Source organism: Trachypithecus francoisi, unplaced genomic scaffold (genome assembly GCF_009764315.1).
Source record: "Trachypithecus francoisi isolate TF-2019V2 unplaced genomic scaffold, Tfra_2.0 Lachesis_group1, whole genome shotgun sequence".
Classification (NCBI taxonomy): Eukaryota; Metazoa; Chordata; class Mammalia; order Primates; family Cercopithecidae; genus Trachypithecus; species Trachypithecus francoisi.
In genome coordinates, this window is record NW_022681454.1 from 162,806,233 (window position 1) to 162,831,868 (window position 25,636).

The 25,636-nt window shown below is 40.3% G+C and overlaps 1 protein-coding gene and 1 long non-coding RNA gene across 4 annotated transcripts in view; one reads left to right on the plus strand and one right to left on the minus strand.

The window, feature by feature from the left end:
• SH3RF1 (SH3 domain containing ring finger 1) overlaps positions 1–25,636 on the minus strand; it is a 187,550-nt gene that overhangs the window by 150,038 nt on the left and 11,876 nt on the right. The window lies entirely within an intron of this gene.
• The window catches only part of LOC117086114, a 29,528-nt gene continuing 26,790 nt past the window's right edge, over positions 22,899–25,636 (plus strand). Inside the window, exon 1 of the long non-coding RNA XR_004438206.1 lies at positions 22,899–22,942. This is a non-coding gene — a long non-coding RNA (uncharacterized LOC117086114). The remainder of the gene's footprint in view (positions 22,943–25,636) is intronic.

Genomic DNA, 25,636 nt, shown 5'->3' on the forward strand with positions numbered 1-25,636 from the left:
TGAACATGATCCTGCCATTATGACATTAACTGGTTATTTTGCTCGTTAGTTGATGCAGTTTCTTCCTAGCCTCGATGGTCTTTACATTTTGGCATGTTTTTGCAATGGCTGGTACCGGTTGTTCCTTTCCATGTTTAGGGCTTCCTTCAGGGTCTCTTGTAAGGCAGGCCTGGTGGTGACAAAATCTCTAAGCATTTGCTTATCTGTAAAGGATTTTATTTCTCCTTCACTGATGAAACTTAGTTTGGCTGGATATGAAATTCTGGGTTGAAAATTCTTTTCTTTAAGAATGTTGAATATTGGCCCCCACTCTCTTCTGGCTTGTAGAGTTTCTGCCGAGAGGTCTGCTGTTAGTCTGATGGGCTTCCCTTTGTGGGTAACCTGCCCTTTCTCTCTGGCTGCCCTTAAGATTTTTTCCTTCATTTCCACTTTGGTGAATCTGGCAATTATGTGTCTTGGAGTTGCTCTTCTCGAGGAGTATCTTTGTGGTGTTCTCTGTATTTTCTGAATTTGAATGTTGCCTGCCCTGCTAGGTTGGGGAAGTTCTCCTGGATGATATCCTGAAGAGTGTTTTCCAACTTGGTTCCTTTCCCCCTCACTTTCAGGCACCCCAATCAGACGTAGATTTGGTCTTTTTACATAATCCCATACTTCTTGCAGGCTTTGTTCATTTCTTTTTCTTCTTTTTTCTTTTGGTTTCTCTTCTCGCTTCATTTCATTCATTTGATCCTCAATCGCTGATACTCTTTCTTCCAGTTGATCGAGTCCGTTACTGAAGCTTGTGCGTTTGTCACGTATTTCTCGTGTCATGGTTTTCATCTCTGTCATTTCGTTTATGACCTTCTCTGCATTAATTATTGTAGCTATCAATTCTTCCACTCTCTTTTCAAGATTTTTAGTTTCTTTGCGCTGGGTACGTAATTCCTCCTTTAGCTCTGAGAAGTTTGATGGACTGAAGCCGTCTTCTCTCATCTCGTCAAAGTCATTCTCTGACCAGCTTTGATCCATTGCTGGCGATGAGCTGCGCTCCTTTGCAGGGCGAGATGCGCTCTTATTTCTTGAATTTCCAGCTTTTCTGCCCTGCTTTTTCCCCACCTTTGTGGTTTTACCTGCCTCTGGTCTTTGATGATGGTGACGTACTGATGGGGTTTTGGTATAGGTGTTCTTCCTGTTTGATAGTTTTCCTTCTAACCGTCAGGACCCTCAGCTGTAGGTCTGTTGGAGATTGCTTGAGGTCCACTCCAGACCCTGTTTGCCTGGGTATCAGCAGCAGAAGTTGCAGAAGATAGAATATTGCCGATCAGCGAGGTTACCTGTCTGATTCTTACTTTGGAAGCTTTCTCTCAGGGGTGTAGTCCACCCTGTGAGGTGTGGGGTGTCAGACTGCCCCTAGTGGGGGATGTCTCCCAGTTAGGCTACTCAGGGTTCAGGGAACCACTTGAGCAGGCAGTCTGTCCCTTCTCAGATCTCAACCTCCATGTTGGGAGATCCACTGCTCTCTTCAAAGCTGTCAGACAGAGTCGTTCGCATCTGCACAGGCCTCTGCTGCTTCCCCTTTTGTTGTTTAGCTGTGCCCTGTCCCCAGAGGTGGAGTCTACAGAGACAGGCAGGTTTCCTTGAGCTGCTGTGAGCTCCACCCAGTTCGAGCTTCCCAGCGGCTTTGTTTACCTACTTAAGCCTCAGCAATGGCGGGTGCCCCTCCCCCAGCCTCGCTGCTGCCTTGCGGTTAGATCGCAGACTGCTGTGCTAGCAGTGAGGGAGGCTCCGTGACCATGGGACCCTCCCGGCCAGGTGTGGGATACAATCTCCTGGTGTGCCCATTTGCTCAAAGTGCAGTATTGGGGTGGGAGTCACCCGATTTTCCAGGTGTTGTGTGTCTCAGTTCCCCTGGCTAGGAAAAGGGACTCCCTTCCCCCTTGCGCTTCCCAGGTGAGGCGATGCCTCGCCCTGCTTCAGCTCTTGCTGGTCGGGCTGCAGCAGCTGACCAGCACCAATTGTCCGGCACTCCCTAGTGAGATGACCCCAGTACCTCAGTTGAAAATGCAGAAATCCCCGGTCTTCTGTGTCGCTCGCGCTGGGAGTTGGAGACTGGAGCTGTTCCTATTCGGCCATCTTGCTCCGCCCCCCTCTTTCTGCTTTTTTTTTTTTGAGACATAGTTTTGCTCTTGTTGCCCAGGCTGGAGTGCGATGGTGCAATCTTGGCTCACTGCAACCTCCGCCTCCCCAGTTCAAGCGATTCTCCTGCCTCAGCCTCCTGAGTAGCTGGGATTACAAGTGTGCACCACCACGCCAGGCTAATTTTTGTGTTTTTAGAAGAGACAGGGTTTCACCATGTTGGCCAGGCTGGTCTCAAACTCCTGACCTCAGGTGATCCACCCACCTCAGCCTCCCAAAGTGCTGGGATTACAGGCGTGAGCCACCGTGCCTGGCCTACTTCATTTCTTTCAATGACATTTCTTCTGCACCCTAAGTGACAAAACTGTTCTGGACAACATTTGCCTCAGGATCCTTGCCATGTGTTTTCTGACAGTTCTAGCCACTGGCACAGCATCTGTGGCCCAGCCGCCTAGATCCCAGTCCTGGCTCTAGCACAAACATCACGATTCTTCTCTCCCTCTAGACACATGTCAGGACTGCCCTTTCTGACCTCCTTGAAACGGAATCGTGGCCTAGTAACTTGCTTTGGACAATGAAATGTGGTAAGTAAAACATGTCACTTCCAGGTGGAAGCTTTAAGCCAGAGCTCGACTTGCCAGTTCCCTTCCTGGAAGCATGTGCTGAGATGGAGCCTTTGTCGGCTGGGTCTCTGAGTAACTCTAATGACTATAATGAGGGATGTCCCTCTGCCAATCCACACAACGTGTACCTTGAGTGAGAAATAAGCCTTTGCTGTACCAAGCATCTCAAATTTCAGGGTTGTTTCTTACTATTCCATAATTTAGACTAAGTGATATCATTACTTATTAGTTGTGTAACCTTAAACAAGTTATGTAACCTCTCTGTGTCTGCTTCCTCACCTGGAAAATGGAGATAATAGTAGCAACTACTTCATAGCGTTGCTATGACAATTAAATAAGTTAATATATACAAAATACCTAAAACATTGCCTGGCACACAGTAAGAACCCACTACTGTACCCAGAAATTCTCATGTAAGCTAACTCACGGATATCATCGCTCTGGTCACCAGTCTCCACAATCTGAGATATGCATATGTAAATACATACATTGCTTCTATTTATTATTCCCATAATAAAATGCTAAATATGTAGGCTCAAAGGCTAACAAATAATTCACTGTTAGACACAAAAGACTGAATGATAAAACCTAAGATATCATCTGTTACAAAATGGCATGGAAAAATATCTCCAAAAACTAGAAAGTAGAAGAGAGAAGATTGTATTTAACTGACCCAACTTTTGCTTCTGTCTCATCCCCTGCCAGTAATACATACACAAACAAGCACAAATATGCACACGCTCCCTTCTCAATGAACAGATTTAATTTGCCAGCCAACTAGAAAGAGATTCAACAGAAGGAGCCAAAAATGTGGTGCCAACTGGCTGTGTGACATGCAGAGTAATGTCTCCTAATAAACCAACACCTGATGTCTAGTAAGTGGGAATACAGTAAGCAGAAGAGGAGTGATGTGATGTGGGAAACCAACCTGACATGTTCCCAGACACATGGTGAAGGTGATTTGAAAGTCGTACTTAGACTCATGGATTATTTTCAAAAGCATTAATTTTCCAAAGGTGATTTTCACCAGGTGTTTATTTACTTGGGGGACAATTAAGGCTGATTTCAGGCTGGGCACGGTGGCTCATGCCTGTAATCACAACACTTTGGGAGGTGGAAGTGGGAGGATGGCTTGAGGCCAGGAGTTCAAGACCAGCTTGGGCAACACAGCCCAACCCCATCTCTATTTTTAATTTTTTAAAAAAGAAGAGGCTGATTTCAAGAGGGGAAATGGTTATACATACCCATAAGGTAGCTGCCTACATTGACCACCAGCATGCTAAAAATATGAATTTGGCAATTACATCTCCAGCTGAATCACATGTAAAGAAATCCAGGAAGCTTGGCTGCAGTGAGTTCTAGGCAGATTTCAAAATTTATTAAGGAGAGTACCCTAAGACCAGAAGAGTCAGCAAAAGGAAACAAGATAGTAAAGATGAATACATATTACTGATAAAGAATTAGTAATAAGACTGAAGAGAGTATACCCTACAGTCTTACAAGAAGCAAGAAATAAGCTTATTCAAGACCTGTAGGACCGATTTTAGCAAGAATCCTGCTAAATCAATTTATGAGTCCCCCCTAACCTTGAAATCTGATCACCCTTGATCAGGAGGAGAGATGAGGAGAGATCCTCATCTCCCACCTTTGATCTGTAAGTCCTTGGCCTGCCTTTAGCAAGAGTCCTATTAGGTCATGTTAGCAAGAATCCCCCTACACTTGACATCTCCTCTTAGTAATTTTCCCGTTAGTAAATTTTCCCCTCCCCTCACACTCTGCCCATTGGCTATAAATTTCCAGCTGTCTTTGCTGTATTCAGAATACAGTCCCCTCTCTCTCTCTCTCCTACTGTAATACTCTAATGCAATAGTCTTCAATAAAGCTTTCCTTACCATCTCAACCAGCATCAGAATAATTTTTTCTTTAACATCTCCAAGCTTGGTCAGAATTAGGGTGTACCTACACCTACCTGCACTAGTAATACTCCGCACAGCAGAGGTGAAAGGAACTAACTACCAGCGTCATGGGCAAGGAAGGGTGTAGGGAACGCCGTCACTGGCCAAATACAGTGGCCTCACAAGCCATCTTCACCTTCAGGAAAATGAATATTGAGCTGCCATAGACACTCTGCTGCCCTCTTAATTTACCAATACCATGAATCCACAGGATGCTCTGTTCCAAACGCCCAGTACACTTTTACACATCTGTCCAGATAGATGCCCGTGAGGTAGGCAGGGCTGAGAATTATGAATTGTTGTCTGTCAGGCTGAAAATTGGAGTTGACAGCAATAAGGTCGAGAATCAGCTCCATGCTGCTTTGACGGAGTGAGTCATTGCCTCCTTGAATCTGGCACATACCAGCAAACAACACTGTCAAGGTTTATTTCCACATGGTCTAACTGCTAAATACAAAGTATTCTAGGTTTGTCAGCTTAGGGCATGCTTGCTTCCACTCTGAAAACATTTCAGCTGCCCTAATATACTGCTATAAAGAATTCTCTTATTATTACCATCTTCCTCCTCATATTTAGCTCTGCCTTCTATCACGTCAAAAGCAGCACTTGTAGCTTCCCCATCCTCTTTCTTTCTAGTTGACTTTGAAGACTATAAGTATTTCTGGCATAAAACTGACAGGTAAATGACTTCAAAGCTAATTTCCGCCCCCTACCCCTTGCCCTTTTTCAGTCTCAAGATACCATGTCAGTCCTGTATTCACTCTTAAAAATGATAGCTTAACTGCACAGTGCCATCCTGGGTCAATTCTTAAATATACTAGAATATACTAGATACATCTGGCTCATTTAAGTTATTCTTCACCAGTCTTTCTTCTTATTTACCTCCTTCTTCAACTTGGAAATTTTGCCTTTTCACAATATGTGGGTAGCCATTTCGGCCAAGATTGTGCCAACAAGATTGGTTATAAATCTACCTACTTTGTATAAGGGGGATATTTTTGTAACCATTGCATATCTCTATTAAAACATGAAAGATACACTGAAGGCCAAGTGCCCAAGTGACATGCAGGAAAAAAAAAGCTGATGTTCAGAAAGCCAAGCACACAGAGAAATAATGAGAGGTTAATGAAGTGAGTTCTGAATCACAAGTGCTGTTCAGAAAACAAAAAAAGACATCTGTGAGGACTGACCTTGGAACTAGTCCCTGTTATTCAGTCCATGTGTATGCATATTTTTATTAAAATAACTGTTCAAAGTTAACTTTCATCCAAGACCCTTCTGAAGAAATAAAAAGGCATCATGTAAAATTTCAAAAACCTAACCATTCTACCTTTAGCAACGGTTAGTCCACCTTATTTTCACACATTTCCATCTTAATGAAAATAAGTACATTAAAGGATACTCAGAATAGCTGCAAGGCATACCACAAGATGTACAGATTAGAAATTTTCCTTAAAAGTAATTAAGATAGGCCAGGTGCGGTGGCTCAGTCCAGCAATCCCAGCACTTTGGGAGGCCGAGGCGGGTGGATCACCTGAGGTCAGGAGTTCCAGACCAGCTTAGACAACATAGTGAAACCCCACCTCTACTGAAAAAAATAAAAAAATTAGCCGGGCGAGGTGGCAAGTGCTTGTAATGCCAGCTACTTGGGAGGCTGAGGCAGGAGAATAACTTGAACTCAGAAGGCAGAGGCTGCAGTGAGCCAAGATCACGCCACTTTACTCCAGCCTGGGCGACAGAGTGAGATTGCCTCAAAAAAAACAAAAGTAATTCAGATCTATAGTGAGAATTACAAAGCACAAACACTCCAACTGGACACTGGAACATCTAAGAGTAAAGTCACCAAGGTATTTCTTAAAATAATCAACTTTTTGAAAGTCAGCTAAAACTTCTCGAGGGGTATTATAATAAATTCAGTTTTACTTAATTTTTTTTTCTTTTTTTTTTGAGACAGGGTCTCACTCTGGCACCCAGGCTGGAGTGCAGTGGCGCAATCTGGGCTCACTGCAACCTCCACCTCCTGGGCTCAAACGGTTGTCCCACCTCAGCCTCCTGAGTTAACTGGGACCAGAGGTACGCGCCACCATGCCCGCCTACTTTTTTAAATTTTTTGCAGAGATGGGGTTTCACCATGTTGCCCAGGCTGGTCTCAAATTCCTGGGTTCAAGCAATCCACCTACCTCAGCCTCCCAAAGCTCTGGGATTACAGAGCGTGAGCCACTGCATCTGGCCCCCTTCACTTAATTATTTAAGAAAGCAGTTTGAGAAACTGTTCAATTTAAAGATACTAACGTGTATTAAGGAGTTTTTTGAGTTTTTTTCTTTAATTAACAAATAAATAATTGTATCTATTTGTAGTGTACAGCATTTTTAGTATGTATACACTGTGAAATTATATCAAGTTCATTAACATATCCATCACCTCACACACCTGTCATTTCTTGTAAGAATATTTGAAATCTACTCCCCTAGCAGTTTTCATGTCCATAATACATTATTACTAACCACAGTCACCATGCTGCACTTGCCTGTTTTATTCATTACCATATCTACATCGCTTGTACGTGAGCCCCTCAATACAATGATCCACCTATTCACCAGACCAAACTAATCATCACCCAAGCATTCCCCTCACTGCAAGGAAGCCTTTTAAGTGAAGTGAAGTTTTCCTTTTTATTTTTTATTTTTATTTTTTTTTTTGAGACGGAGTCTCGCTCTGTCGCCGGGGCTGGAGTGCAGTGGCCGGATCTCAGCTCACTGCAAGTTCCCGCCTCCCGGGTTTTTACGCCATTCTCCTGCCTCAGCCTCCGGAGTAGCTGGGATTACAGGCGCCCGCCACCTCGCCCGGCTAGTTTTTTGTATTTTTAGTAGAGACGGGGTTTCACCATGTTAGCCAGGATGGTCTCGATCTCCTGACCTCGTGATCCGCCCGTCTCGGCCTCCCAAAGTGCTGGGATTACAGGCTTGAGCCACCGCGCCCAGCCAAGTTTTCCTTTTTAAAACTGCCCAGGCCGGGCGCAGTGGCTCACGTCTGTAATCCCAGCACTTTGGGAGGCTGAGGCAGGTAGATCACAAGGTCAGGAGATTGAGATCATCCTGGCTAACACGATGAAACCCCATCTCTGCTAAAAATACAAAAAACTAGCTGTGCGTGGTGGCGGGCGCCTGTAGTCTCAGCTACTCGGGAGGCTGAGGCAGGAGAATGGCGTGAACCCGAGAGGCGGAGCTTGCAGTGAGCCGAGATCGCACCACTGCACTCCAGCCTGGGCGACAGAGCGAGACTCCAACTCAAAATAAATAAATTAAAAAAATAAAACTGCCCAAGTTCATGTGAAATGTATCCAAGTTTACACGTTGAAATCAATACCGGAAATACACACTAAATACTATTCAGAAGCAACTTGAATAGATTTTCTTCAGCAATTTCACTCTTCAGCAGAAAGGCAGTGAACTTTACCGCCAATTCTGCATAGGATTATCTGGTCTAATTTTGCAGGAGCTCTGTTTGCATTTTAATCCATCATCCATGGAAGTAAAGGCCTTAGGGGTTTAAAGCATCTGGATGTGCTTTGGCGCTGGCCATGGCTAACATCAGCACTCCTAAACGCCACAACTCCACCCGGGGAGACACTGAGAAAGCCAGTGTGCCCTGGAGTAGGCCCAAGTTCAGCTGCTCCAGAAATGCCTCTACACCAAAAGGACAATGTAGCTATCTTTCTAAAATGACAAATCAAAAACACAGGCTGAAATGAAATCCTGCTGAAACACTGTGTGGGCAGAACTTGACCTCGGAGCATGGTTGCTGAGATACTGCACTTCTTGGGAAACGGGGACTGTTTTCCTCCTATGAGGCCCTCAGATGCTCGGTAAAGTCAACCTTGAGATTTCCCTCTTCTCTGGCCCTTATGGCTGGAGCCCCTAAGTCTGTTACCAGACTTGCTTGTAGTTAAACAGCAGAAAGCACAGTATTACAAACTAGTTTTTAAAATGTGAAATAAAACTTCAAGTCACTTGAGAGTTTTATTCAGATTTTAAATAAAATCTGAAGATTATATATATGAACAATGAAGATTATATGTCAAAGAATACTATAAATAGGATCCTTTGGTGGGAAAGGAGGGATTTATAAATTCTTAATCAAATCTTTTTCTATTTCAATTAAAAAAATTTTTTTTGTAGAGGAGTGAAAATGATAATGCTAAATGATTCTCTTTCGTTCTGCCTAAAGCCATCCCAATCACTGATCTGATGTATAATTTAATCACAAATATAAAACAGCTTTCACATGAAAACTTTTCTCCCCACAAAAATACCACTTGTGCAGCGACCCCTGTTCTAACATCTTTGCAATTCTTCCTATCAAGCAATGTTTTTAAAATGAAATATCACTTCTAAAATTATCCCCAGTAGAAAAAGAGATCTGAAATATTAAATTCATTTGTCCTAATAGCTAAGATTTGCACTTACATTTTGGAAGTATTTTTCTTCAAACATTAGTGTGCATAAAAATCTCCTGGGAAACTTGTTTGAAATGAAAATCTCTGGGTCCCAGCTCCAGGAAATCAAATTCTGTGGATCTGAGGTGGGGCCCAGATGCTATTGTTTGAAGGTGTCACCCAAACTTCATGTATTGGAAACTTAATCTCCAATGCAACAGTGATGGGAGATGGGCCCAATGGGAGATGTTTAGGTCATGGGGGTTCTGCCCTCATAAATGGACTGTCTTTTGTGGAGGGAGTGGGTTTGTTATAAAAACACATTTGGCCCCCCTTGCCATCCATCTCCTGCCTGCTCTCTTGCTATATGATGCCTTCTGCCATGTGATCATGCATCAGGGAAGCCCTCATCAGATATAATGCAGGTGGTCCTTGGACCAGACTTTGAGAAATAGCACTGCATGAAAAAGAACTCATTTCCAAGATAGCTGTCCAGTCTTCAAGTCCCTTCTCCCAATTCCATACTATTTATATTTCATTAGTTTTTAAACAATCTCTTGTTAGCCTAGAATAAAGAAAATCTTTGAAATGTTATTCTCATTACAACTACACAATAAAAATATCAAAAGGCAAGGCATATAAGAATAAGAGAAAACTGAAAAGCTCACTTGCTCTAAGGTATCATTTAAAATTAGAACTGAACTTTGCAAGGTCGAGGCAGGTAGACCACCTGAGGTCAGGAGTTCGAGACCAGCCTGGCCAACATGGAGAAACCTCGTCTCTACAAAAAAACACAAAAATTAGCTAGGCATTACAGCGCACAACTGTAATCCCAGCTACTCAGGATGCTGAGGCAGAAGAATCGCTTGAACCCAGCAGGCGGAGGTTGCAGTGAGCCAAGATTGCGCCACTGCACTCCACCCTGGCGACAGAACAAGATTCCATCTCAATAAATAAATAAATAATAAAATTAGAACTGGATAGAATCTTGATCATGCTAGACTAATTCCCTCAGTATAATCTTTAAACAATATTCTAAGCACTCCCCTATTAGCTTTGTTATCTATATTCTCCAGTTATTTCATTCATGCTACAAGGTAATGCCTGAAATTTAAATCTGTCCTCAATGGATTCTTGCACTGGGCATTCAAGAAGTCTTGCTTTCATTTACTGTTTTCCTATTTGAACTCTTTAGAATCAAAATTATTTATTTCTTCTATTTACTTCATGATTTTCCAAAAGATGACTTAGAACCTCTAGAAATTCCCACCTGACTACAAATGTAATTTGTTGCAATGGCTACAGTAAACTTATATTTTTAAGTTACAAATTCAGATACTTTTACTTAAGTAACTGCAGACATGGCAAGCTACCCTGGAGTTGCCAAAGTCAATATGTGAAGTCTGTCTCTAGGGCAACAGACTAAAGAGTAGTAAATGAGGTTTTGAACTGCATTCCTGTTCATTTCTGATTTAGCAACAGGCTTCTACATGCTCCTTTTATGCTCTGGCCATCCCTTTGTCTGATCTCAAAATTACATGGAGTGAGTTTTGGTTTGCTGTTCTCATACATGTATTTCTAATTTTCACTACCCAGCAAATCATATTTGGCTGCCCTGCACACACAAATGTGCATGCACCCACCACCATTTTAAAATTTTTCCCTGTGAATTGAGGACTGCAAGTATTCAGCAGCTTAATTAAAAATCTGCAAACTCCTCCACACAATGGACCAGTGCTGATTCAGTAAGTACTTCCTGCTGCTTTTGTAAAAGCTCTTCCCAGTTTTTTTTTTTTTTTTTTAAGCCATGGCACAGATGATCTCTTTCTACCCAATTCTAGAGTTTCACAATACTTCTTTTTTGTGGACTCAAGAACACACTATACTGTCAATGGCAGAATGTCAATCAATCTAAATTCTCCTACAACGTAAGTTCATAATTTAAATTCATCTAACTGTAACCAGCACTGCTTGGCAGAGAAGGGTACACAAGATCCAGCATCCTGACTAACCAAAATGTAGGTAGAAAGAGTTAACCTAAACTGATTTGTAAAGGATGTTTTACAAAGTAACACAGGACAGAATTTTTTAAAATTGCACGTGCGTTACCAAAACACAATGACAATCCCTCAGTGCTGCACTTTTCTAAACTTTCAGTGGTTTTTTGCTGTTGTTATAACCTGTTGATTAATCTTTAGATTGTACTATTATTTAACATTTTACTAATTTTAAAAGTGGTATATAAGACTGTGTGAAAAAAAGGTAAAAGTTAACAAACCAAAAATACAAGGCATCCAGTTTTTAGAAAAGGTTTTGCAAAATAGAAGTTGCTTATTTATACAGATCACCTGACATACAGAAGTAAATATACCACAGAACATATACTCTTATTCTGTAAGCAGATATTCCATCTTAATGATAGTAGGACTGGCATGAAACATCTGCTAAAATAATACATCTATCATGCTACATTATAAACCAAAATCCTAAATTGGTCTAGATTTTAAAAGAAGTTGTTTATATTTACCACAATAAGAAGAGTAACTGGTTTCAAAGAACAAAGTAACAATCAACTTATGAAACACAACTTTAACTCTACCAACTACTAACTGTGAAGTCAGAACTGGATGGATGTTGAGTAACCTCAAAGAAGAAAATAAAATGGAACTTCCTCTTCTGAGCAAACCTACTTAGATTTAAGCCTGTATCTATGGATAAAATGTGAACATCAGAAGGTCCTAATGATTATGTATACTCAAGTTACAACAAAAGCCATGTTGACCAATAGTCTGCACATTCAAATGTACATGTTTCAAATACCCATCTAAATTTATCTATATAGTCCACTAAAATCTACTATATTTTGGCAGCACATAGATGACATAAGCTTATGTTCTTATACCAGGGATAGCAAAAACAGTTCAGAAAACAAAGCTCCAATTGGTCTAATGTCATCAACTAACTGTCCTCAAGATCCCATTCTTGCCTACTTGGAGAAAACCAGATAATCCACCTGTAAATACAGCAATGATAGTAAACCTCAGTTTCTGCTGCAAATAATATGGCCAGAAATACAGGAAGTTCAGCTGAAAGAAAAATCCGTATCACGGCGGTAGGTCAGTAATAAAGACTGTAACCTTGTAACTGCAGGATATTCTATAAAATGAAATGTAATTTGTAAATCATTTTTAATGTTACCAGAAATCAAAGGAAGGGCAATAGGGGAGTATCTGTACAAGACCACCTTCAACAGATTCTTCCAATAAAACCAAATGTACTGAAGAGAAAAGTGGTCACATTAGTTTTTAATGAAAGGCAGGCAAGACAATCGCAAACATCTATGTTCACTCACCTGTTCAAATATCAACTGCTTACGTCCAAAAGGAAAATACAGTCTGCCAGGGGTGTCATATCCACTTTAAGTCAGAGCAACTGAAGATGTGATGGGTATAAAACTACTACAGAAGCCCAGATGATACTTTCACTGGCCCCTCTGAACCATGTGTGTGAAGTTGGCCAAGTCGTTTATGCACATGGTATATTATTAGGCAAAGTGTTACTTCCGTAAAGTTTTACTTTGAAATTCAAATTATTTCAGAATATGTGGAATAAGACTCAGCCATAGTTTATTCCAAACTGAAGCATGAGACAAGTATTTCATAAAGGGAGTTCAGATTTCCAAAAATAAGTTTACCCAAAAAATGGGGAGTTAACTAGAGAACACAAATTTTCCCCAGCATATTTTAACATTTCCACCTCAGTGTGCTGTATAGATATTATCACTGAAGTATCAAACTGAGCTAGGAGTATGTGCAACCCTGCTCATTTGTATTGTCACTTTGTTCTGCTCCACAGACACTGAAGAGGTCATGCTTAATGGCCAAAAAATTCACTATGCGCCTAAAGGAGAAAGTAGAAAAAGATAGGCAGGCCGAGGGTGTGACTGTCTATTTAAGCATGCAACTGTATTTTAAACATAATTAGACTAATTGCCTCCCAATCTTAGCAGATGCATCTGCACATGCAATTAATTAGAACTGATTTTAAACGACCTGTTTGGAATCCTTTGTTCCCCACTTCCTACAAATCAAATTACCAAGGAGCAAATTTAATTTTTCAACTTTTAAGAAAGACACAAACTTACATTAACTGGGTCTGATCCACTAATGTAAGTCATTTAACTAGCAATTACTTCATTCCGAAACTAAAATCCCATTCAAATTTTTTCATCTATAAAATAATTCCCTGGTAAATATGACAATCTTGCAAGACTGCTGTAGAAAGAAAAACTTAAATAATCTCATAGCTCTTCATCTAAAAGAGGAAGGTAGAAGCAATAAAGTTCCATTTTGCAGGAGAATTAGAAAAGTACACTATTAAAGCTACCTTTTACCACGTGCTTTACTCTCTACTGATTGTTCTACCATAAATCAAAAGTAGTTAAGGCATTAAAAGAGGACTTTAAGGGGCTATTTAGCAGAGTAAGACATCCTCACTAGGAAAAGGATAATGACTGAGGACAAAGGTTCAGACACTGAAACTGGAGATGGGGCCAGAACAGGACAGTGGAGAGGGTCAAGAAGAGGCAAACCAAAAGGGAAGAGGTGGGAAAAAGAGCAAAAGTGAGCTTGATAGGCTTACACAGAGATTGCAGCGGTAAACAGGAGAGGCAGACACACTCGCTGAGGGATCTTCCCCCAAATAAATATTTACTGAGAGAGTGAATGGTGGACAACATCCACAGCAACATTAGAGGTATGTACCTGGTCCAGGGGAGAGTGATGAACATGTGATAAGTGAAGGAAGCCACAAAGCTGCAGGCAGGTCTAGTAACATGAGGCAAGTAGGAAGGTGTGAGCTAGAGCCTGGAGAAGATGCAGACGCTGGACTACCGTGTCTGAGAGTCTGGGATCTAGAGAGGTGAACAAAGTAGCATCACTTGACAAATGGTAATAACACATATAGGGTGAGGGAAAGGGATACAACTATATGAGCCAGAGAGAATAGGATTACTGTTCTGAAGACAGTAAAAGGGTTCTGGGCCTTGTGATCTGAGTCGGAGGAGGCATCATGACATTCCTGCACACGATAGAAATTCTGGAGCTAACAATGGGAATAGAAATAGGAAAAGGGCTAATATCCAAAATCTACAAGGAACTTAAACAAATTTACAAGAAAAAAAAAACTCCATCAAAAAGTGGGTGAAGGATATGAACAGACACTTCTCAAAAGAAGATATTTATTTGGCCAACAAACACATGAAAAAAAGCTCATTATCACTGATCATTAGAGAAACGCAAATCAAAGCAACAATGAGATACGCCACACCAGTTAGAATAGTGATCATTAAAAAGTCTGGAAACAACAAATGCTGGCGAGGACGCGGATAAATAGAAACACTTTTACACTGTTAATGGGAGTGTAAATTAGTTCAACCATTGTGGAAGACAGTGTGGCACTTCCTCAAGGATCTAGAGCCAGAAATACCGTTTGACCCAGCAATCCTATTACTGTATATACACCCAAAGGATTATAAATCATTCTTCTATAAAGACACATGCACACGTACGTTTACTGCAGCACTTTTTACAATAGCAAAGACTTGGAACCAACCCAAATGCCCATCAATGATAGACTGGATAAAGAAAATGTGGCACATATGCATCATGGAATACTATGCAGCCATAAAAAAAGAATGAGTTCATGTCCTTTGCTGAGATATGGACGAAGCAGAAACCATCATTCTCAGCAAACTAACACAGGAACAGAAAACCAAACACCGCATGTTCTCACTCATAAATGGGAGCTGAATAATGAAAACACATGGATACAAGGAGGGGAACATCACACACCAGGGTCTGTTGTGGGGTGGGGGGCAAGGAGAGGGAGAGCATTAGGACAAATACCTATTGCACACCAGGCTTAAAATCTAGATGATGGGTTGATAGGTGCAGCAAACCACGATGACACATGTATACTTATGTAACAAACCTGCACATTCTGTATCCCAGAACTTAAGTAAAATTAAAAAAATAAAAAATAAAAAAGTAATAGGAAAAGGGGAAGCATCCACACGGGCAGTCCAGTTTCCCAATCTGGAACTTGGAGCCGTTCACCTGGTGGGTGTCTGACTATTCGGACACAGGCGCCAAAGGCTACTCCAGATTGAAGTGCACTGCTTACTTTCAGTGGCCTCAGAGAGCTACTCAACACTGTGTTTAGGGGTTCCTGTGCCATGGTTTGAATGGATCCGCTCCAAAACTCAGGTGTTGCCAATGCGATGCTATTAAGAAGTAGGGCCTTTAAGAGGCAGTTAGGCCATGAGGGCTCCTCCCTTGTGAATGGGATTAGGCCCCTTATAAAACAGGCTTCACCCACCATTAGGTTAGCTTGCCCAAATGCCCTCTGCCACGTGAGGACACAGCATTCCTCCCCTCCAGAGGAACCATCTTGGAGGCAGAGAGTTGCCCTCACCAGATAACTGAACCTACCAGCACCTTGATCTTGGACTTCACAGTCTCCAGAACTGTGATAAATAAATTTGGGGGTTGTTTTTACAAATTTCCCAGTATCTAGTTACAGCAGCAGAAATGGCCTACGACACTCCACTGGAGATATAGGGTATTCTCTAATTCTGTGTGGAAAGCAGACTATGTACCAATTCATGTTAAAGCACGCAATTATCTGCCGGTTAAAAAAACATACCAGGGTCCAATCCCCGGCTGGACACACACAGAGCAACAGTAGGAAAGAGACATTTTCAGCAAGCTGTGACTCTTTAAGTAAATACGTGGGAGGAGGCAAGTGCAGATTAAAGTACAGTAATTGTGAGGCATGTGACTGCAGTCATGTTTATGAGTGACTACACAGAGAGATTTCAATGAATTGTACATATAACCCATACAGCAATGATTATATTAGAAAAAGGAAATTCATCTCTGACATTAATCATCAGGCTCCAGACACTCAACAGAATCAGCCCACAACATGGTTGTATTATTTTGCAGAGGAAAAAAAAATGATTATCTGAAGGCTAATTTGAATCCACACTACATCAAATGAGGAAATATGCTCAAGTCACGACACAGCCAAGATTAATAGGTGTTTCCACCCACTCCTTAAACAGTTTTAGGTACAAAAAACAATGTCACTTCTCTTCCTAAGAATATGTTAAGCATAGAAATTTGCAGAAATGCATAAAAAAGCATTCCTTTCCATGCTGTCATTTTCCGGTGTTCTGGGTAGCTTTAAAAGTATGAACAGTGAAGTACACCAATGCTGTCAGTTATAAAGGATTTGTATTCATTTCTGGGAGCTAAAAACAGAGATGCTGCTATGGTTTGGAATCATACTGCTCATCTCTTGGGTTTAAAAAAAAAAGCTTGTGGCAAGATTATTTTTTAAATCATTCCACATTTATCTTCATAAAACAATACAAAGTGAATTGCCAAATAAGCATATATGACACTTTAATTTACTCATCTATTAAAACTCTGTTTCAACTTAAACATCTGAATAACAATCATTCTCCTATTTGCAGTATTTTTTCAATGTGAGGTGTGCTCAGTAACATCAACATACATCAAGTATAACTCATTCCCTGATTTATTTGTTAAGTTAAATTCTTAGTGAGAACCTACTATGTGCTAGGCAGTGTGCTAGCTGCTGGGGATACAGACAGGAATAAATTTAATCAAAGTCCTGGTTCTCATGGAGCCTACTGCTCCATATGGGGTAGTGGGGGTGGGGGTAGGAGGGATTAAACAAATAAATTTATAATGTGATTTTAGATAGACATAAGTGCCATAAAGAAAAATAAAGCAGTGCAAGGCTAGAAGACTGACTACAGTAGAGTGGGGGGGGGGCTTTTTTTGGATATGGTGGTCACAGAAGACCCTTATAAGGAAGTGACATTTGAAAAGAGACCAAACTGAAGGAAAGGAGCAAGCCATGTTGAGATCTGGGTAAAAGCTGACCTTCCTTCCAGGCAGGGCAAAGACCAGGTGCAAAGGCCCTAGGCCTTGGTAATTTGATAAACAGCAAGAAAGTCTGTATGGCTGGAGCAGAATACTTAAGGTGAGGAGATAAGGTGGAGGAAAAGGGCAGGACTCAGTTATGTGGCTGAAGTCTAATGGACCATTATATATATAATGGACCATTATATATAGTTTTGAGCAAGGGTGACATGTCACACTGAGGTTCAAGGGAGCTACTCAGGGAGACACAGATGGACAGAAGGTTCGTTAGGAGACTACGTCAATACATACAGCTTAATCTGATATCCTCAAAATGCTTTCACCCTTAAGGTTTTACAGAGAGGGTGGAAGGTAGGAAGCTACTTTTTAAATTTCATTATATCTAAACAAATACACGTAAAGTCATGTATACACTCTGTAACGCACATTCCTCCCTCTCAGTGACTTCGTTAGTCAGAATAACTGAAGAGTACTGTTTCAAATAATCTCAGTCAAGCAGTCTTAAAAGCATTCACAAAACAAGATGACCATCCTCGTCCCTTTTATTGTAACTACATGAAAGTCATGTAGGAGTGAATAGTTCTTTTGTGCTTTAACAGGCTAGTTGAAAAACAAGCATACTGTCTTTTACTGTCAATTCATGGTTCACAAAGCCTCTGAGGTTGGCTTTCGTCCTTCAAAAGCTTTTAATGGACAGGTACATTTAAGCCTTATTTTACTGATTGTGAGAAATGGAATGCACTGGGAGCAGTCCCCATCTCCCTTTTATGAAAGGAGGAAGATATCAGCAATGCAGAGTGACCTCACCTATAAGGAATGCATCAGTGACATGGAACAAAGGTGGCTTCCTTCGTAAGGAAACCTAATCTGTTTCAGAAAACTGCTTCATTACTTTTGAATGATTTAGGGCTGCACAGTCTACTAGAAACAATTCCATTCTTTAACCTCTATTTTATTAACAAAACTGTGATTCTTCCTTCAAACATTAAAGAAAAGCCTTGTATATTCATCAATCAAAACTATATTTTATTCAGATCACCTTTGATCATACATGTGTTTGTGCCAAATAAGCGTATTTTTCAGTTGAAGCCTATAAAAGATAGGTGGTACGCCTACAAGAATGAGGACTCTGATATGTTGTGTAGGCTCAGGAACCACGTGAGATGTGCTAGGTAAAGGTAATTCACTCCTGTGTCAGGTTGCACTTAAGAGGGCCTGCGTTTTCACATTTTATAGCATGTTGAGTTTTCCAGCTTATGAAATTTATCACAGCTTACTTTTTCAAACAGTGACATCAATGCAAAACAAGTTCTTTAAGAACAGAATGAATTCATTCATGGCTAACCCAGATGCAACAAACAGAGCACAGAGTTGCTAAAATATTACTTCCCTCTTTCAAGATTATAAAATGCCCTGTTACATATTTTTTTCCTCAAGGTAACGTGTCAAAAATTTACTTTCTGGAGTCAGATATACAATATTCCATGGGATCAGCTCTTAAAATGTTTTCATGACCATTGAAAAGGGCTATGAAAATTGCTACTATTCTCATTCTAAAGCTACTGATAGATAAGATAGTTGTGATCTAATTACTCCCTACCATCTGGCACCTGGGTGCCAATAATTAGCAACTCTGCCTGATTGTCAGATAACACTCAACTGACCAGCAAAGTTGGTTTTAAGTATCAAACTGTCAATCAATTTTTGCCTCAATCTATCTTTAACCAACCTATTCTATTTTCTGGCTTAATATCCCAGTATGTCTAGTAATACTGCCAAGAAATGATGACCTTCAGTTCAGGCACAGAGAATAAATACGTGCTGATGGACTGAAGTATTCATAAGCAAAACACAGGCTCTTTTTTCATATGTTCTAAATTTCAACATATACCGCTGAACATAAGTCATGTTAAATAAATCCTCCACTGGCAACAACCCACAGTAACAGGCAGGATGGGTGGATTATAGCAAGGGGAAGTTAAACAAAAATATGACTCTAGTTAGTTGTTAACGATAAACACCCTCTGCCCGAATACTGACCTGATACCACTAAATTGGGTGCAGAAAAAAGGCCTAGGGGTGGGAGATGGGGGCGACTGAGAAATTTACATATCAGGTTAATGTGAAAAATAAACTTGCCTCTCAAGGAAAAAAGTTTGGATCGCAAAGAAGAAACTTAAATAAACCTAGTAACACATGAGAATTTACATAATAAATATTCACATAGAATTCCCACTTCTTACACACAGAGCTCTTCATTCATAGCATACCTAGAAACCACAGCGTGGCACATTTCTAAAGTTACCAAGCCTTCCCAGCATGTTGCTCCTCAAAATCTGCCATTCTTTTTAATCTGTAAGGAAATGTTAGGCAGACCTAGTGTTACTCATTTGTAGGTATCAGATAGCTTAGTCTCCTGAGAGAAGTAATAATAACTCAAGGTATTTCCATGCATAGAGTTAACTTGTTGATACATTAACAATCACAGAGAACCCAGTCTTGCAGCTATCTGAAGGAGAGAGCCCCTGGGCCCTTGTCATGGTTCATATCACAGCTGGCTGGCTTATGATTTGAGACTTGGAAAGGATCCCTTGGGACTAATTTATTCTTCTAACTGCCCTTTTCTTCCCTCTTTCCACTTCATTCTCAAGAATTTTAATTTAATTTTGAATGTGCATGTTGCCTGTCATAGGATTCAAAATGTAGAGGTGCTATTGCTAACCACATTACCTGTGCTTCCTACCATCCACAGGATTACCCACCTCTGGAATTACTTAGTATATAGATGATCTGTATCAAAAGAAGCCATTATACATGTAACATTTTGCATTCTAAAAGATTTGCAAGCAGAGAAATTATAAGGTGTTTGGTAAAGATCAATATGACAGTTGGACAGCTAATTCCTAGTAGATCAGTTTCATTTTCCTCTATGTCAGAATGAGGTGCCTGGGGGATAGGAGATAACATATCACATATTTTAACTTTTATAAGGCTTTTGACTCAACTCAGCAGAACATTCTTTCTAACAAACTAGGAAAACATGATTTCTAGACCACCATGGTGGGTGCAACCAAAATGTTTCAATGGTCACTCTCAAGAGAATTGTTATTCAACATCCAATTACAGTCAAGTTTCATAAGAGTGTACCTAGCCTTTGAGTACTACTGTCATTGTTGACTGAAATAGTGGGAACATGAATGTGATTCAGCTTTACCAAAATATATGTGAGGTTAGACGCTCAAACTCAGAAGGATGTGAATGTGTTTCAGTGGACCTTGGAATTCTGGAATGTGAGTAGGCATCTAGCAGTTCCATCAAGAAGTATTTACTGAACGGACCACCTACCACCTTTTCCACAGTCATGAAGAGAAAAGAGGTATAGAATTCAAAAGAGCCCCTCATCTCAAGTTCCTTATAACTTGGTACAGGAGACAACATTAAAGCACAATTAATTGGAGAACACCACCAAATGGGAGCAGAGAATATTCAAAATAAATGTAATAAACAAGGTATATATGTGTTTAAGATCAGGTATCCATATGATCACAAATATGTATTAAAGCAATTGCATTTGGATTGGCATTTTTCAATTCCTGCTGATAAGCAGCCAATTGCTGACACTACCATAAAGATTACAGAGACAAGTTTAATCCAGAGGGTAGTAAAAACTAACCACTCGAGAGATGGGGGAAACTGAATTTATCTAAGGAAAAGAGAAAATCTGAGATCTAGGCAAAGCATGAACCAGCAATGTAGTGAGTTCTTTTTAAAGGTACATAACATGAGGATGTGAAAACAGGCATCAGGAGGGTCCCATGACAGCCCTTCCACAACTCGAAGCCCCATTCAGAACTTCATCACCACACTAAGAGCTCTTCTGGACTTGAACCCAAGCACAGCAAGCAGGGATTGGACAGCATCCAAAGGAGAGTGACTAAAATGATTAAAATGTTAGGAAATGGGTCCTATGAGGACATGTAAAGGAAATTCAGTTATTCAGTCCTGATAAAAAGAGAGGAGGTCAGGACTGCACCACAGCCTGCAAGGTCAGGAAGAAGAGGTACAGGGGAGCACTTCTTTTCCATTAAGGATGGGATGAGAGGAATGAGAGCACATTGCAAGGACAGGAATTTATATGAAACAGAAAAAAAGAACCTCCTGGCTAGGAAGATGGTAAGGCACTGGAATAAGTTTGTGTCAACAAGCTTTTGAAATGTCCTTTTGCAGAGACTTTCTAAAAACACAGTAGATGACTATTTTCATAAAATGTTCACCCAGTGTCCTTTCTTACCCTACAAAATCAGTAAGTGAATATTTTAACTATAAATAGAAACTTCATTAAAAAATATATAAACATGGAAATTTGAAGCACTGCAAGGCTCTTCACTGTTGCAGCATTTGCAAAACGCATCAGAAAATTATATAAATGCATTTGTTTATATCTGTTTATATATGTCACACTTTTTAAAAAGGGAAATCAGCTGCTCTAGATATGAGCTATTAAAAAATAACCAAAACGTGGAAAAATGGACCAGTAATAACTACTGAAGCCACATAATCTTAATGGTATGGAAGTGAGGGGAAGGGTGGGCAAGGTTGGGAAGGGTAAGCAAAAATCAGCCACAAAGGAATAAAACACAACACACATGTGCATATGCATGCATACACACACACACAGAGTCCAGAGAGATCAACTGATCCACCCGTCCATCCATCCATCCAACAGTGCATTAAAACATCCATGTTTTAATAATGGGCATAATAATCTTTCCTAACATTACTTTTTTTTTTTTTCTTTTTGAGTCAAGAGTCTCGTTCTGTTGCCCAGGCGAGAGGTACAGTGGCATGATCATGGCTCACTGCAGCCTCGACCGACCGGATTCAAGCGTTCCTCCCTCCTCAGCTTCTCAAGTTGCTGAGACAGCAGGCGCAAGCCACCATGCCCAGCTAATTTTTTGTTTTTGGTAGAGATGGGGTTTCGCTATGTTGCCCAGGCTGGTCTCAAATTTCTGAGCTCAAGCAATCCTCCCGCCTCAGCCACCCAAAGTTCTGAGACTATAGGCGTGAGCTACCATGCCTGGTCTCCTTAATTTTTAAAAATTAGGACTGTGCTACAAAGCACATCTCGTTTCCTTACAGAAAGTCTTAGGGGTCTAAGTCTTCAGTATTATGCTAAATAAATAACTAAATTGAATTTTTTTTTTTCAATTACTTGAGCTATTATTTTCCTCAATCACAGGGAGGGAGATAGAGAAGGAAAGAAGGAAGGGAGGGAGGCAGGGAGGGAGAGAGAAAGGGAGGAAGGTAAGAAGAAGGGGAAGAAGGGAGGGAGGAAGGTAGGCGGGGGGCGGGGGGGAGGGATAATGAAAACGGTCACACACGTCTACCAGGCTATAATGAATTCTGCTGGCTGGATATCTTATCACAGGATAAGAGAATAGGAAGAGATACTATAGATAATGTTGCTCACCATTTCCTTTTACAGATGAGGCCCAGAGAAGCTGACTGACTCAACCAGTCTCACACTATAGTTGTAAAACCAGAACTATCTTCTGTAGTCACTAATTTACGAACAGCTTGGGTATCTGAAGTTTAAGCCAGCTGTTTGAAACAGAACAAAATGTTCTATGGTATTAACATATAAGTGTGGATTAATTAAATTACCAGACTACATACACACCAATAGCCTGTTTTGTTTGTTTCTTTGTTTTAGAGACAAGGTCTCATTCTGTCACCCAGGCTGGAGTGCAGTGGCAAGATCACAGCTCTCTGCAGCCTCAAACTCTGGGGCTCAAGCGATCCTCCAGCCTCAGCCTCCCGAGGAGCTGGGACTACAGGTACGTGCCACCATGCCCAGCTAATTTAAAACAAAAAAAAATTTTTGGAGGGGGGTGGGGGTCCCACTATGTTACTCAGGCTGGTCTCATCCTGGCCACAACTGATCCTCCCACCTTGGCCTCCCAAAGCACTGGGATTACAGATGTGAGCCAATCCACTTGCCCCAGAGTTTATTTTACAATATAACTGTGATATGGTATTAAAAGTTCTAATTTCTAGAAAGAGAGAAAACTGAAGATACTCATGTTTACTGAGCATGTACTTGGTCTTGGGCATTTGAGATTCCTTATCTCATGTAATCCTCACAAACTTGGAGAGCAGCTCTTCATCATTCTACAAATGAAGAAATTAGGTAAGGAAGTAACTTGCCCAAGAGCCACACAGATAACAACGAACAGAGGAAGTTCTGCCTGATAATAAATCTCCTGCTTTTCCTATTATCAGACACTTTCTGTCCAGCAGGAATCACAGAGCACACAAAAAGGAACATTCTGAGGAAGAAATTAATTCCTCTGCCTTTCTCCTGAACACTTTTGAAAAGTTCTGTATTCTCTGGCATCTCTCCTGTGCTTAATGAATCCTGTTTTCTATATGCTGTGCTCATTCATACTGCCCTCAGCTAGGGTAACTTTATGGCCCTGTTTGCCCCAAACAATCCCGACTTACTCCTGTTGACTCTGCAAAATTATCAACAACATCCTTTTCACTCTCAAAAACGTCCCAGGGTAAAGGATAAACTACATGGTCACTCTGCCTAAACCCCTCACTACAGCTTCCCCCATCCAGGCTTGCCTGACCTCAAAGAAGCTCAGGTACCTGCCTTCCCACTCTTTCAATGCATAATAAATGTCCTGTCCATCAAAGCAGGGATTCTCACGTCAGCAAAAACTGAGAAAAGAAACATGGTTAGGCAATTCTAAACATGCTTCTAAAGTGCAGGACATTTTAATATGCAGACAATCTCTAATTATTAGAATTTCAAGCAGTGTAACAACTTTATATGAAGATAATATTCCGGCAGAACGGAGGTTGATAATTTTATGCAGATGAGATCTATCAAGCAAACCAGCCCTATTTAGAGGTTGATCCAAAGTCGGGCTTCCTAAACCGTCCTTGCTTTTCTGCTCTACCTCACTTCTAAATCTAACAGTTCATCTGAAGACTCCTGTGGCAGGCACGGTGTGGGCTTCTAAGCGAACATTAAAGGCAGATTACTGGTGTCAATGGACAAATGTGAGAGCCACATGTCACCTCAATGCACCAAGATCAAATCCAGGTGCCAATCTGAGTTTGTTCTAAATGTTCAATATCAAAGTTGACTTTTGCTAGGGTAATTATTTTTTAAATTTCAGGCCTACAAAAGAACTCAGATATCAGAAAAGCCTCATTTTATAAAAGAGAAAACTATGTCCTATAGAAGAGAAAACACTGGCCTAAAATCACATAGCCAAGACTAGAAAGCAGGTCTCCTCATTCTTTCCACCATATAGGCGATTCTCAGCTTCCATACATCATATATTTTCATGCTTCATACATGGAGACCCAATACTTTTCTGCTGCCAGATTTGAACTTTCTTGGAACAGCTGCTATGTAAACATTTCAAGCTGTCACCCTTTGGGGCCTTTAACCAACACTTCAGCTTCAGCAACATCACAGGCTTTGTACAACAGTGTTAACACTTTCAGTGTCTTCTTAATATTTCAGACTTGTTTTACAAAAATGAGTAGAAAAAAGAAAAATAAACGTGCTACTACTAGTACAGTTAAGCCAAGAATGAAAATAATAAGAGCTACCAAAAATGGCAAAAATATTTAGCCTCATAGACTGCAACTGTGGCAGAAAAAAAGCATACGAAATGCTGAAAAATAATTCATCACTATGCATAAAACACAAGTTTAATAATGGGGAAAAAACTGTTCAAAGATTTTGAAAAACATTGAAATAATAGAGATTACTAAACTAAATGTCACTTTGGATAAGGTGGGCAAATGAAAACTTAAGGTTTGAAATTTAGTTTTATTATATAATGTTCTATGTGTTTAATGTTTTTAAAAACTTTTAAAGTTTTTTAAGGATATTTAAAAACTAAGCAGTTATATAATTAGGAATGTAAGAATATTTTTTAATTCTACAAGAATTGAATCTCCTTATAACATATCTAATGTTCAACTTTTCAACATTACTGCTCACGTTTCCAGGAACCTTATACAAATGCTAGGGATATTTGTATCCCACACTGATGCTCTTACTTACATTGTTACTGTATTATTTTGAGGGTACGTCACATAAATTAAAACTAGATATGAAGCATCCTATAGCTAACTTTAGCTTCCTTTCTGTATAAATGTTCATTGCCTAGGACCACTCATTACATATTAAAATAATGAAAATTCACTCCTGTTCATTCATTCCTGAATTGATAAGCAGTGAAACTACAGTGTTTCAAAAGGATTTTTTCTGGCAAAAATAATAATAATCATAATGATAATAATAATTTCCTTAATCCTTAAGGAATTTATTTCCTTAGGCTAACAGAAAAATGTTCAACATTGACAGTCCTTGCCTTTCTGCACTATGTAACTTAAAAATTCATTTGCACATCCTCCTACTGCTCACTTTTTTCATGTTTCACAACGCAAATAATCTACTATTTAACTGCTCTGTCAGCCATCTGAAATGGCACCTCCATTCC